Source organism: Podarcis vaucheri (assembly GCF_965113315.1).
Source record: "Podarcis vaucheri genome assembly, chromosome: 10".
NCBI lineage: Eukaryota > Metazoa > Chordata > Lepidosauria > Squamata > Lacertidae > Podarcis > Podarcis vaucheri.
Genome location: NC_138748.1, coordinates 21,628,688 through 21,642,361, shown reverse-complemented (window position 1 = coordinate 21,642,361; position 13,674 = coordinate 21,628,688). Strand labels below are relative to the sequence as shown.

At 42.2% G+C, this 13,674-nt stretch overlaps 2 long non-coding RNA genes across 2 annotated transcripts; both read left to right on the top strand.

Annotated features, from left to right (window-relative positions):
- The first annotated feature begins 940 nt into the window (after positions 1–940).
- Positions 941–4,325, top strand: LOC309541785. Its single transcript, XR_014223931.1, has 3 exons — positions 941–1,044; positions 2,294–2,449; positions 4,097–4,325. It is a non-coding gene; the product is annotated as an uncharacterized lncRNA (long non-coding RNA).
- A 2,855-nt stretch (positions 4,326–7,180) lies between these two features.
- On the top strand, positions 7,181–8,572 carry LOC309541787. The gene is made up of 2 exons (XR_014223933.1): positions 7,181–7,276; positions 8,340–8,572. It is a non-coding gene; the product is annotated as an uncharacterized lncRNA (long non-coding RNA).
- The last annotated feature ends 5,102 nt before the right edge of the window (positions 8,573–13,674 follow it).

Genomic DNA, 13,674 nt, shown 5'->3' with positions numbered 1-13,674 from the left:
ACCTCCACAGCCACCTCGCTTCCTGGGTTATTAGATCACATGCAACTTAGGGCAGGAGCTTTTCAAAATTTGAGTATACATACCCTCCAACATTTATCCTATGAAAACAGGGACGTCATATTCCAGAATAATGGTAATAGTTTTATTATTTACACCCTGCCCGTCTGACTGGGTTCCCCCAGCTACTCTTCCAACACATATAAAAACATTAAACATTTTTTTAAAAAAACCTTCCCTATAAAGGGCTTTGTATGTCTTCTAAAGGTTGTATAGTTACTTATTTCCTTGGCTCGGGGGGGGGGGTGTCGCATAACTCCATATGCGCCAATATTTCTTAGATGAAAATAGGGACATCCTACGACACCCTCCAACATTTATCCGATGAAAATAGGGACGTCCTAAGGAAAAGCAGGACATTCTGGGATCAAATCAGAAATCAGGAAGGCTTCTGTAAATCCAGGACTATCCCTGGAAAATAGGGACACTTGGAAGGTCTGGTTGTCTTCTCAGTCATATAGGAACATAGGAAGCAGCCTTATTCTGAGTCAGAGCCCCGGTGTATTGTCTACACTGGCAGCCACTGACTCTCAAGGATTTCAGAGAGGAGTCTCTTCCAGCCCTACCTAGTGTCAGGGGTGGATTGAGGAGGAATGGTGGGAAACCCCGCCCCCTCCACCTTCCCAAGAAGAGGAGGACAGTATAGATTTAGGACAGTGGTTTGCAGAAGGTCATAGCTCAGAGGCTGCAGAGGGGAGGAGCTGGGAAATATTGAGAGAACAGCAGGAAGGAGAAGCACCAGGGCAGAGACAGCTAACAGACTCAGTGTCTCTAGAAAGCCTTCCTGGCCCCGCATCTCCCAGGACCAGGCGTGCCTTGAGAATAGTAGAACAGAAAGCTCAGAGGCAGAAAGCACAGATCAGCTGGTGTAGGGGTGATGTAGAATGGGAGGGACTGAGGGTGTGAGACTTTACTTGGAACAACACCATTATCTAAGAGAGACTGCATTCCTTTGTCTCTCTCTGTGAATATTGAATAAACTACTTGGTAAGAACTCTTCTTGTTTATCTGCTTCTTGGCATCCCACCATGGGAGGCATAGGATTCCCGGAAACCTGATACCTAGAGATGCTGAGGATTCAACCTGGGTTTTTCTGTAGGCAAGGCAGATGCTCTACCCCTGAGCTATAACCCTTCACATAATTTCTCTTGCACCCAGATTCAGTCAAGGCTGTCACATCACTTTTTGATTAGGGGTAATACCATCACAAGATGTATAATCAATCATCAGTTTTCCATTTCAGGCTGGCATATGGTGATTCCATTTGAATCTACTCTTGTGTTGTATACTGGGTTGTGGCTGCAGCAAAATAATAGACAGAGCAAAAGAGAATAACTGTACGAGTTTTAGTCATTAGTCGCTCCCTGATTCATGGCTTATAGCATATGCCATTACATAGTGCTGAATTAAAAATAATAAAACAAAATGATTAAAAGCAAACTGTTGAATGAACCAGTAAAAGAGGAATAACCACCAGCATTACAAAGAGATAATGAAATGCGTTTTGTAAGCAAACCCACCCCCATTTTCAGATTTCTTTTGTTTTCATAGTTTTAAAGGGTTTAAATAAATCACACAATGCACATGCCTTTTTGACTAGCTAGCTGTAATGTACAAATATTTGTCACCTTTGTGATTACAGCAAACACTATGGCTGTGTACTGGATTTGATCTATGGTATACATTCTAGCTAGGCTTCTAATACTTTGGTTTTAAACGACTCTCAAGCATTTTAAAGAGATTTGACCCTCTTGATTTTACCTTTTAACCTCCTTTTCGCCAATCCCCTCATGAGGGAGGGAGAATCTCTTCTGAAGTCAAATATGACTGTGCTGTGTTTTCTTGGCAATTGTACATTTTAGGGTTGCCATACACCCAGAATTTCCTGGAGGTACCCGGAATACTGCAGTCAGAAGCAGTGTCTGGGTGGAAATAGGCAAAATGTCTTGGAAAATCCGGATGTATGGCAACTGCCATGTTGGCAGTGTTGTTTTTGCCGATTTTCCTGAAAAATAGCCAACAAACATCAATTTTGCCAAAAACTGTGGGTAAAAGTTTTGTATCTGGATTTTCACTTTTTGAAATATGGCAACCCTAATTTACATTTATATTGAATTTGATAGCACCATGGTAGCTGTTCCCAACCAGTTCAACAACATTTACATCTCACACCAGAGTCATTGCTCATTTGGTAAAATAATAATAATAATTATCCACTGCTGTTCTTTAACTATAGTGCTCCGCAGGCAACATTTTGGACAGCCTCATTTCTTGCAAAGCCCTCAAACCTTGAGGAACCTGGAGGTACTGAAAAGTAGAGGACAGAAGATGCCGAAAAGGACAGAAACAACAGAATGACACATGGCTTTGTGGGGATCCTGATCTGACTCAGGTGGGAAGGGATTATTGACATTGTGTTTTGCTTCTGGAAGGGGGAGGAAGACCCTATAATCACCAAATCTGCCTTGTTATTCAGCCCACAAAAGAACTGATGCACACCCACACCCACACACATTTAACATGTTTCTGTTAAGAGACTCATTGACAGACATCCAAATTCATCACCCTTTATTTGTCTCGCTTTGGAAACTCCTACCTTCTATCTCCTTTTTGCCTCCAACAAAAAAGCACACAAGGTTATTCTTTGAAACTGCTTCTTATTCTTTGGGTCATGCATAAAGGATTAGTAATTAGTAATTTATTAAAAGTATCAATAGGCTAAGCCGCAAAATCTTCCAAATGTTAAGAAAGTTTCCTTTTACTATATAGCCATAACTTTAAAGTTGTCTTGGGACAAGTCATTAAAAATATACAGGGGAGTAGGGAGGTTTATGGATCATATTCTCCCCTTCTGGGCGAAGTGTGCTCATCCTATTCAACCATTAATTTACATCTACTGGACTCTAGATACTCTTCCGCAGTCCTGTTATAGTCTCTTATCTCTCACTCCAGTAGCAATAATACTGATTCACTGAACACTGAAGCACACTTTCAGTTATAGCTGAAACAATTTACCTTTTTAGACTCAGGAACAAATTGATATAGTTGGCAAAATTTGTGAGAATCTTTCTTATCTTGAGCAAGCAAGTCAGGTTTGTTGGAGCAGATGTCCAAGCATGGGAAGAGCAGTGGAATCCAGAGAGATCAAACACCAAAAGGAACTTTTAAAAAAGAAGAACCACCACCACAACTGTGCCTTACAACCTTATTATAGCTTGGTCCAAATGGGTTAGCAAGACATTCATTTTCTACAATGGCATTTAAAACAGTCTTAAGTTGCAAAAGTGTTCCTACAACCACTGGCAGTTCATGGCCTATGTAAATTGTTATAGTTGATCAACTGTACTTTATAGTGTGTGTGTGTGTGTGTGTGTGTGTGTGTGTATGAGTGTCTGTATGCTATACAGTGGTACCTCTGGTTACATACGCTTCAGGTTACATACGCTTCAGGTTACAGACTCCGCTAACCCAGAAATAATACCTCAGGTTAAGAACTTTGCTTCAGGATGAGAACAGAAATCGTGCTCCAGCGTCGCAGCGGCAGCAGGAGGCCCCATTAGCTAAAGTGGTGCTTTAGGTTAAGAACAGTTTCAGGTTAAGAACGGACCTCCAGAACGAATTAAGTACTTAACCTGAGGTACCACTGTACATGCATGGGTTGTCACTACCATGAGCCAAAAAAGGCCAAATCTGTGCAGTTTTTGTGCATCTGTATTGCATGTACAAATATCTCCAATGATATTACTGATGTCACAAGACTTTATCAGGTCTTTTGAAGGCATAGTGTGATGTCACCTGTGCTGTGCAGGTTTCAGTCCTCCCTCTTCTCCTTGGGTGCTGTCTGATGATGGCAGCCAAGCTTTGCAGAACACACCACTGCACAAGCTGTGGCTGTCCAGGTTGTGCTTCACATGGTTATATCACATGTTCACAACACACCAGGAATCATGTGGTTTGAAACAATAGGCCTGACAGATCACTTCCATAGATTTATTTATAGTCCAACATCACACAAATTATTTAATTTCTGTTTCCACAGCAACCATCAAGGAAATCAGGCTGGTGAATATTACCAGTATCACCACATATACCGTACTGTAATGTATTCATAAAGGAATGTTAAAATACAAAGTCCAATTCATTCCTTTCGAGCGACAAATATGGTATTGCTTGCTTAGGCACGTGCAATAAACTTGGGCTCAGTATCTTGAGACTAGAGTTAACATTGTGGTTTTATTAATTGGCAGTTACAACTAGTTTTTGCAAGACCTTCTTCAGCCACTCTGGTGACACACACACACACACACACACACACACACTTGGGATCTTCTGTAAACTCCCATCCTCATGTTTCTTGTAAGGAAATGTATCTAAATTACTACAGTCACTATGGTATGCATGTCTATGTGTCACAAAGAGATACCAGTTACCCACGAAATGTGTTGCCGGACTCTAGTTAAGAGAGCACTTCATGTTTCAAGGTATCAGATCCCCATCAGGCCTGCATTAGATGCTCTCAGAAACACATTTAGCTCACAAGCACAATGTTGGAGATTGCTGACTTTGGTGACAACCATGTGATTCTCATAATATCTAGTCTCAACCCCATACATTACTGTGGCTGGAACTCCAAACTGCTCTCCCTCTGTTCAAGACTCCATGATGTATTTTATGGGCTTACCAACTAGAGTAGGGATAGAGGAACTGGCTTGTCGGAGTTGGAGTTGAACAACATCTGGAATGCCACTGCTTCTCCATCTTGTGTGGAATGTCTCTACACTAGTGCTACGCTTTTCCTGGGTTTGTGTCAGTAGAGACATCGGTGGGTGATACAAACATCATGGCTGTTCAACCAGCAATGAGAGAATACAGCTTTTGGTCACAGACACATAGCCCCAACTATGTGTGACCCAGCTTTCAGTGGAATAATGGGGAAAAATAAAATTGCAACCCTCAACCAGATTACCAGAATTTTCTCAGAGTTGGAAATTTTCTTCATTTATTTAATAGTATTTTAAAGCTTCGTTTCTGGGCAAACCCACGCAAAGCAGTTTACAGCACATAAGACCCCCAGTAATGAGTGAGCAGTTAATGATCAATAAACGAATTTGTGAAAACAAAACACGACAATACAATCCAGCCAATGAAGCAATCACATATCTGGAAGTCTAGTATAAAAACGTATGTTTTCAGAGCCTTCCAAAATCCCTTTGGTGTAATAACATGATGCAGATCTGAAGCAAGAAAATTCCAAAGCCATGGGGCCACCACAGAAAAGCCCATTCTCTTGTGGCAACCCACTCACTCATTTAGGTGGTGAGCACTTAAAGCGAGCACTCTTGTGCTAATGTCAGTGTGTGGGCAGGAGGCTTTTTTGGTTGCAGAACAAATTTCTGCCTGTAGTGTTCACCTAGAGCAGTTTTTTAGTTGAAGATAAATGCAAGAAAGGAGGGTGAGCCATCTGTGTAGGACGTTATTGCTGCAAACACACGAACCTGTATTTGCTAAAGATGTCTTTCTCACCTCCCAGACCACAAAAAGAAATGATTGTTTCAGGTAGCTGTGTGTACAAGAACGTCCTTTTTCTCTCTAAATACCATCAACAACACTTTCAAGTGATTTACTGTACCTTGTAATTGGTTTGCAGAATATGAATATTTTACTGCCACTGTGACAAGTCTCCACAGCATCCATAATAGTGGCATTCAGCAGGACATGATTAATTAGTTTTATGTTTTGCTCTGTTGTGAAGTAAAATGGTTCAATTTTTTAAATATATTATTCTGCCACAGAGAATGTACAAAAGGAGTATGTCATTGTAGGTCCAAATGTGTGGCTTCCTTGGTGAATCCAAACTAAGTCAGTCGATCCCATATGGGCTCCTTAGGGTGGAAGGAGGGGACACAGAAAATAATCATAGAATCATAGAATTGTGGAGTTGGAAGGGTCAATGAAGTTCATATAGTCCAACACCCTGCAGCGCAGGAACCCTTTTGCCCAATGTATAGGCAGGCCTCCTTCCTCTGTTGTTTCTTGCGTTTATTTTAAGTGGTTAAGTCCCATGGGGTACGCACCTGTTATGACTGTTCTTTGAAATGTGCTGCGTACATAAGTGATGCTCATATTTTGCATGTATGTAAGGCCTGGTTGTGTGAGTTGGCATAATGGATGAGTTGGTTCATACATGCAGTACAGAGGCAATTCAGTGTGAGCCAGGCTGCATACATGATAGTGGGACCGGGATGCATGCCTCAGTTGCCAATCTACACAATGGGGATACCAACAACATGTTTCAAATTGTTCTGAACAGGGTGGTGGGATATTCGGAACACTGATAATTCTGTGTAAGTTACTGGCCGTATGTAGAAATTACCGTATTTTTTGCTCTATAAGACTCACCTTTTCCCTCCTAAAAAGTAGGGGGAAATGTGTGTGCGTCCTATGGGGCGAATGCAGGCTACACAGCTATCCTAGAAGCCAGAACAGCAAGAGGGATTGCTGCTTTCACTGCGCAGCGATCCCTCTTGCTGTTCTGGCTTCTGAGATTCAGAATATTTTTTTTCTTGTTTTCCTCCTCCAAAAACTAGGTGCATCTTGTGGTCTGGTGCGTCTTATAGAGTGAAAAATACGGTACATACAGCATCTTTTCGTGGTTTGTGTCTAGTTTGAAAAACCATTTTTATTTTATGTAACTGCAAAGTATTTCACTCTAAGAATGTCGGGGGCAAGTACATAAACCCACGTTCAAGTGTGTTCTATAAAAACAGCTAATACTTCCATTAGTGTAATTGCATTTTCCAAATAATAATGAATGTTCAGCTGACACTTCAAGATGTTGATGACTAACCAGGGAAAACATTTATGTGCAAAGCTCTTTTCCTGATTTTACAGTCTAATGTTGCTCTATGCTTGGTCTTTCCTTCCTTCCTTCCTATGGAATCTTCTTAACAGATATATTTTCTCACCATGTGTTTTCATCGCTACTCTCTTCTGTAGCTGCACTGCATATGGCCACATATCCTCCTGCAGCCCCTACTTTTACGCTGGAATGCTGCTCTCTTGGGTCAACAAAGCCTCCTTAGAATGTAGCAATTCTTGGAATTCTAAAACACCTTTGAGAAGTAAGCAGTTGGTTCCTTTGTTCCTTTATCTGCAGCATTAAGTGCAGGCAGCCATTTTAAAAAGTGCATCTCTCCACAGTGGGAAGAGATAACAGCAGGTGGGGAAAACCTCTCCTGAGGAGAGCAGCACATGCACTCATTGTTATTGTTCTTGGGAAGGTAAAATTGTGTAGATATAGTGACTGTGAGGCCGCCAAATGGGATTCCTACAGAATTTTGTCTGAATAACTTGTACTATTAACACCCCTTTAGGAATGCTAAAAGCTGATTAAGAGGAAACAGACTGACTTTGCCACTTTGCTTTCTCCAGTTCCTGCTCAACATCAGAATAAGTAGGTTGTTGCCCACAAAAGCTCGTGCTTATAATAAAAACTTGCAATAAAAAGCTCATTATAAACTAGTCTCAAGGTGCTGTCAAATACATTTATGTTTTGAAGCATAAATTATTATTTGAAACCATAGTCTGAGGACAGTTTGTAAACGTGGGTTTGGAGGTTATTCCTAACTCTACTAATAATTTTATTATTAGTGTATTTTTATATGTTATAAATACATTCATATACATTTATATATTACATTTATATTATAATATATTGTAATTATATGTCAGGCTTCAGCGAATTAACTTCTTCCCCCCTTTGGCAGTAGATAAGCAGAACAAAGGAAAAGGAGTCTCCTTAGAAACTCCAGTTAGAAACTTTAATGATCACATCGAGAGAACAAATAATCCCCTTCCTAGGAACGGTGATGCTCCCAGTTAAGGGTTCCACCCACTTCCTCCCTAGTTACCCCCGTCACTACCGCATCTTGTCACCTGAACTTGTAACCACTGTGCTTTCTGTGCTGCCACCTTATCTGCCCTTCTTGACCTTGTGCTGAGCAGATGAGTGCTTTCCAGAGACAATGAATCTGTTAATTCTCTCTCTCCCAGCGCTTCTTCTCCATCCAGTAATTCCTAGCTTCTGCCTTCTGAACTATGTCCCTCTGCAAACCACTGTTCTAAATCTATACTGTCCTCCTGCTCCTGGGAAAATTCAGGGGGAGGGTGTGGCTCCAACCATTCCTCCTCAGTGCAGCCCACCTCAGCACAGTCCCTGACATTATATTATCTAATATAATAACAAATCTAATAATCTAATTTACTATCTAAATTATGTTTAGTGTAACACGGAAATTAAGGGAAGTGGAATACACAAGAAGGAAGGAGGAAGGATGCAAAGATTGAATGCATTAGGCCAATGAGAGCTCTCCAAACTCATTCGCCACATTTTGCTATGAAGAATTAATGAAGGCAATCCTGCAGTTGAATTCACAGTTCTGTAGCCCATGGCAGGGATTCATTGAGATCTATGAAATGATGGTATTAAAATACCAGTCTCCTTTAGCTATAACAAGTTTCATGAAGTTATGCGAAATTATTGAAGACTCAGTCATAAAGCAGCAAAATTGGAGCTGAAACCTGGATTCAGTGGATTCTGTTATCCAACTAGCATGTATAAGGGTGCTACTTAACTACCCTGAAACCACTGCCATATGTGTGAAACAAATTCCCGGCTTATTACTTTCAAAGAATGCAGTGTTGAAATGTATTTTCTTCGTCTTCTTTGAAGCATACCACTTCATATGTACTTATAGCAATAGTGTATTTGTTTGTAAGGAATGAAGGTAAGATTGGAAGCAATTCAGTGCAAGGGAATATCAACATGAACACAGAAAAGGACTATATTTTTTAAATTACTGAGTTGTGTGTAGAATGTGGGACAAAATCTAGGAGAGAGAGAAAAAGGTTGAGCTTTCTCTGGTTTTTAGTATTATCATGACTGAAGGAACTTCATGTGATTATTGGCCACTTGGTTGGTAGAATGCACATTTTCTATCCTGTTAGAGCAACCCCAGTGAATAGGCTTGTTTAACCCAGTAAGGAAAAATAACTCAGTAGAGAACTAGAAGGAATGAACTGAAGCTTGTTGTGCTGGGAGCTCAATACTATATAACCTTGATCACATCGTCCAGTACATTGATGAATAAAAGCAATGTTTGGACTAGTTGACTAGGAAGTTTTCAAGCAAGAATCCATACCCTCCAACATTTCTCTGATGAAAATAGGGACATCCTAAGGAAAAGCGGGATACTCTGGGATTAAATCAGAAACCGGGACGGCTTCTGTAAATCCAGGACTGTCCCTGGAAAAGAAGGACACTTGGGGGGGCTGTCAATTTGGGCAGAAAATGAATGGCTAGCCATGCATTCTGCGGCTATTTGAATTGCCCATGGGTTTCACTTTCTTGCCCAAGGCTCTGGCAAGAGAGATTTATGCAGTGAAGCAAGCTTCTGAGCACAAAGCCATTGCAGAACCCGGTGTGCACCTGAATAATAATAATAATAATAATAATAATAATAATAATAATTTATTATTTATACCCCGCCCATCTGGCTGAGTTTCCCCAGCCACTCTGGGTGGCTCCCAATCAAGTGTTAAAAACAGTACAGCGTTAAATATTAAAAACTTCCCTGAACAGGGCTGCCTTCCGATGTCTTTTAAAGATAGGATAGCTGCTTATTTCCTTCACATCTGAAGGGAGGGTGTTCCACAGGGTGGGTGCCACTACCGAGAAGGCCCTCTGTCTGGTTCCCTGTAACCTCACTTCTCACAATGAAGGAAACGCCAGAAGGCCCTCGGCGCTGGATCTCAGTGTCCGGGCTGAACGATGGGGGTGGAGACACTCCTTCAGGTATACTGGACCGAGGCTGTTTAGGGCTTTAAAGGTCAGCACCAACACTTTGAATTGTGCTTGGAAACATACTGGGAGCCCATGTAGATCTCTCAGAGATGTGTGTTATGTGATCCTGGTGGCCACTCCCAGTCACCAGTTTAGCAGCCGCATTCTGGATTACTTGTAGTTTCCGGGTCACCTTCAAAGGTAGCCCCACGTAGAGCGCGTTGCAGTAGTCCAAGCGGGAGATAACCAGAGCATGCACCACTCTGGCGAGACAGTCCGCGGGCAGGTAGGGTCTTAGCCTGCATACCAGGTAGAGCTGCTAGACAGCTGCCCTGGACACAGAATTAACCTGCGCCTCCATGGACAGCTGTGAGTCCAAAATGACTCCCAGGCTGCACACCTGGTCCTTCAGGGGCACAGTTACCCCATTCAGGACCAGGGAATCCCCCACACCCGCCCGCCCCTGTCCCCCCAAAACAGTACTTCTGTCTTGTCAGGATTCAACCTCAATCTGTTAGCCGCCATCCATCCTCCAACCGCCTCCAGGCACTCACACAGGAGTGCTTCTGAACTGAGATGCTAATCTTGAACTAATACCATGTGCCTTTTGAGACAGATAGGTGCATGCATCCCATCTAAGGATACTGGTGGTTCCATGCAAAAATCACGCATGATTATTGTGGCACCTATTTCTGGAATTTTTTATCATAGTAATTGCAGTATATAATATCCACAATCACCTGCATGAAGTTTATCTATACAATTGTGCATTAAGAGGGTCTTGTACATACAGGGCCTATTAGCACACTTTGAGTTGTGTGTAGCAGACTGGTGGAATTAGAGTTGGGAATAACTAGTAAGGTGGACATAATGTATTTAATGTTTTCAATCCTAGCCATCACTAGGGACCAAATTTTCACAACCAAATCATAGTGTCCTTTTAATTAAAAATATCAAGCCAGGAAAAATGCACAGTGCCACCTGGGATCCTTCCATGAAAAATAGAGAATTTATTAAGAATGTGATATATCATGAACTGCTTACAGGTTCCTTCCTTTATGCAAACAGTGTTCCATTTCTCGATTATTATTCAGCAGCAGAAATCTCAACCGCTGAACAGTTAAGGCCAGACAAAACATTTCTGGAGATCTTTTATTCCCCTTAAAAAAGAAGCCAGTGTTTCTGTTGCTTTTTAAACCAACTTAACAACCTATGAGGGGCATGGTATAGTATTAATCTTGCTGCTTGGTATCATTAGGCTTCCTTGTAGTACACAGCACCAACTTTAAATTGAAATTGTTCTCTTTTCATCATGAAAAGGAAATGTTCCCAATGACCATTCACTATATCCACCCCACAAGCAGAAAAGCTGACTAATAATACTCTTAGCTCCCCAAGATGCAGGGGCGTAGGAAGGGGGGTGGGGGCGGTACGCCCCAGGTGCCCTCATTGAGGGGGGTGACATTTGGCACGCCACCCTCCTATGACTCCCAAGCCTACCCCGAGCTGTCCGAGTAAGGGGGGGGGGCTGTGCCACTTTGCCAGCGGCATTCCCTCCGTCCCCCTTTGCTTTGACAGCTTGGGAGAGGCTTGGGAGTTGTGGGCCAGTGGTGTGCCGAATGCCCGCCATGGGCAGCTTGCTGCGCCCCCGTGGGCGGCTCGCTCTGCCCCCAGCTGCAGGGCGCACACGCTGTTCTGTGCACCCAAGCAGCTATCCCGCGCCTGGGAGGGCACCCTTCGTGCCGCGCCCCCCTTGGGGAGCACACCTGCCCTGGGCAGCATGGGCATATGCTCTGCCGCTGCAAAGATGTACCTAATGGTGGTTGTGAGGTCACTCAGGTTCAGAGGGTGTGGGAGATTTTACCTGACCATATCTTTGTCCTCTGCTGCAGCACTTTACTAATGATTAATTTGTCAGCCAGAGGAAAAAGATTGCCAGAAAAAAGAGAGCTTGTAACAAACTATATATAAGGATAGGGAAGAAATTCAATTCCATTTAAAGGCAAACATACTTAATTCACACATACACACACACACACACACACACACACACACACACAGAGAGAGAGAGAGAGAGAGAAAGAGAGAGAGAGAGAAAACCAAAGCACAACCATCTAAATTTAATTGTTACCAAATTTTGCAATGCCCATCTCTGGCTAAGTAACGTGTACAAAAATGTATATGCTAGGTTAAAGTTTGTATAAAAATGCATTTATTTGTAAAAATAACTGATCAAAATGCATTATATTAATGAAAACTGCTTTGCAAAAATGTATCCATAAGGCAAAATTGCATACAAGCATGTGTCTATTAGGAGAAGTTTGCACTAAAAGGCGAATAAATGTTCTCGAGGACATTAAAACATACATAGAATAAAGTATTGCAGCTCCCAAATGTACGTGAGCATGCTTGCTCATTCATGCTAACCCATAGTTTGTCTTAGCGTTCCGTGCAAATGGAACCATTGGATTGTAATGGGAACTTAATCTTGCATTTTTAAAAGTATCCATTGCACAATCCTGTAAACGTTTGCTGGATCAGAGAATCTAATTAGTTTTTAAATGTTAGGCTTCCCTGTGCTTAGGCAAGTATCACATTGTTTTGTAATGTGCTGATTGTCTTTTTGCTTGGTGAGGCTTAGTGAAAATTAACACTAGGTTATTGCGTTACTTGCGGAGTCTAAACAGACCTTCCTAATACAGTTTTACTCCAAGAGATTGTACCTTATCGACAGCATCCCCATTTATTTCAGCTACATACCTCATTAGTTGTAGGTCAATGCTACACTAACTGGAATATTAGAAATTCCCAAGAGAGAACAAGATACCGAATACCATACACACAAGAATTTAGGAGCGAGAGGGGATTAGATTTCACTGTGTGCAGGAGCTCTATATGGAAACACATTTATTGACCAATAGCAGTCACATAATACCATTAACTGTGGATGCCTGCAAGGTTTTCTTTCAGCAGCTATGCTGGGCTTTGAAATGCTTTGCTGTAGCTTCTCATCACAAAGAAAACACGCCATTAAGGCTAAGTAATGGAAGGTGAGGCAAAAACAACGACAACAACATTTTGAATGGTTCGTGAAGGAGCACAAAAGTCACATACATTAAAATGGCTTTTTTAAAAAAAACAAAGGGAGGTTTTTTTTAGTGCTTACTGTGTTTTGTCACTTGGCGCTGAAGAAGTAAATAATTGCTCCTGCCGGGGCATTTTATATCCTGCAGCTTTGGGGGGGGGGAACTATGATTTTTTAAAATGGGGGATTCAATAGGACTCTATCTATTTCCACCACACAACTACCAGCTGTGGTTAATTTCTGAATCATGGGAACCCTTGGCTCTCCTGAAGCTGTTGGGACAACCATAACGACCCAGCATGGCTAATAGCCATGGATGATAGGGTTTAGAGTCCAACAACAGATTCCCCACCCTTGCTTTAAATCCTTTGTGTGCCTGACTGTCATGGACTGGCTGGACACAGAGGAATGGTGAAGGCACCAGCTGGGGAACCCCTAAGGGAAGAAGACTCAGAGCCAGGAGAATGGTGGTGGAAGAAGGTTTTGGAAGCAGAAGAGGTAACTGGGTTTAGTGAGCAGGGAGAATCTGTGACAGAGAGAGGTCCAGAATCGGAAGCTGAAGCAAGAGAAGAGGGTCAAGAGGCAGACATGGGTCAGGCTAGTGAAAAGGCATGGGTGTCTCTCCCTTCTGCTTTGACAACCTACCCACTGGTCTCCCAGGACCAGAAGAGGTATGAAGAGGGAGGAGCAG